This window comes from Theropithecus gelada, chromosome 10, assembly GCF_003255815.1.
Source record: "Theropithecus gelada isolate Dixy chromosome 10, Tgel_1.0, whole genome shotgun sequence".
Lineage (NCBI taxonomy): Eukaryota > Metazoa > Chordata > Mammalia > Primates > Cercopithecidae > Theropithecus > Theropithecus gelada.
Genome location: NC_037678.1, coordinates 41,559,097 through 41,560,966, shown reverse-complemented (window position 1 = coordinate 41,560,966; position 1,870 = coordinate 41,559,097).

The following is a 1,870-nucleotide window of genomic DNA, read 5'->3' as shown; positions in this document are numbered from 1 at the left end:
GTGACGTGAGATGAGGGATGCAAACTCAAAACCCCTGGGTGGTGCCAGGCCCCCACTCACTGCCAAATCAATCACGGCTGCTGCCATTGGTCTCACTGGCTCCTCAGGTGTTCTCCGGATTCCTCTCCTTCAGTCTGGTCTGAAGTCCACCTTGCACGGAGACGTCTGCTGACCACCCAAGTGGACTGTCCAGGCCCCAGGTGTAACCCAGCTCCACGGCTCCATCTTCGGTCACAAATGTGCTTATTTCCCGCTTGCTCATTTTCTGTCACCCCCACTCTATTGCAACTTTTATAATGAAGGAAGCTGGCAGATGAATAGCAGCTGTGTTCCATATCATTTGTCGGATGGATGGATGGATGGATGGATGGATGGATGGATGGATGGATACCTGCTTTGTGTCGGATCTCAGGCTGGGATTACAGCTGGAAGAAAAATACAAACTATAAACGACAAAAGCAAATTTCAAGGTATGGTCAGAGTACAGGGCTTGGGGGGGGCAGGAATAATCCAATCTGAGGGGCTCAGAATGTGGGACAGAGGTTTGGGGATATAGAAGAAAGGGTGGGGAGGATGGCCTCATGCTGCACTAGGCCCACAGGTCCTCTGCCTGTGCGCTGTCAACTTTCTGCTCTGTAGAGAGTCCCGTTAACATATTCAACCAAGTAGACTTGATTTCAGGCTGCGCAGATCACCTCTCCCACTGTGTCACTCCAGCTAATGGCCAACGAGGACTGGAGCGCAGCCAGGCGCATCCAGAACCCACAGGCATATTGACTGTTCAGCAACATCTTCAGCCTGAAGAGGCACCAGCCCAAAAGCCTCAGTGGCCTGTCACTAATGATCATTTAATACTGTTTGGTATCAGTTTTGTGTACACACTTCCAAACAGAGTAATTTGCATGTGGGTGTTTACATTTAAGGAGAGCTTCTATGTTAGAATTGATAGAACTTTAATTTCCATGTGGCTTCCACAGTAAACATGCAAATGGCTCTTTTCAGTATTACCAAGCCTTAGTTATTTTTAGGGAAGCAAAATGTTTTACTTTAGCCCCCAGACTGAATGGAATTAAAAGCAAATCCAGATGGGACCAGGATTGGAGAAACAGTGACGTGGACAGAGCCAGCTTGCATCTCCCGCCTCCTTCCTCTGCTCTCCTGGGTCCCAGGGGCCCTGACCCATGGCCAGAGCCAGATGGGGGATCCTCTGCTGTGGATGTTTTGCAACCTGGCAGGAGGGAAGCATCCCATGCGGAGTAACAGTGAGCGCGGACCACTCCTGCATGAGACCAGATCTATCTCCCACAATAGGGATTCAAGGCGTCTATCCCCGGGGAGAAGAAATGGGACAGAAGAGGAAGCAGAGTCTTTCCCAACTCTTCTGAATCTGCCCTGATGAGAGGCACACGGTGGAGAAACAGCCACTTCTGCACTTCAGCACATGCTGCTGGGACTCAGGGACCCTGAGCTCTTTGCGATTTAGTCACCCGTGCTCCAATCCAATTCCATAAATCGGAGACAGAGGCGGAAGCTCCGAGCACAAATGTGGATGGTCGCAGGAGTGAAAGGAGATGATGGCCGGGACTGTCCACACTAGGACTTCTCCTCCAGGGGCAATTCTACCTCCCAGGGCACAAGGAACAACACCTGGAGACGTTTGGGTTGTCACAGCTGGGTAGGCACTACCAGCATCTACAGATGCATCTCCAGCTTCGGAGGAGGCCAGGCTGCTGTGAGCACCCTGCAATACCCAGGCGGGACGGCCCTGATGACAAAGAACTCTCCGCTCCCAAATGTCCGTACTGTGGAGGTGGGGAAACCCCGTCCTCGAGAGCACAGCGCCACGCCCTGCAGAGCCTGGAAATGGGCC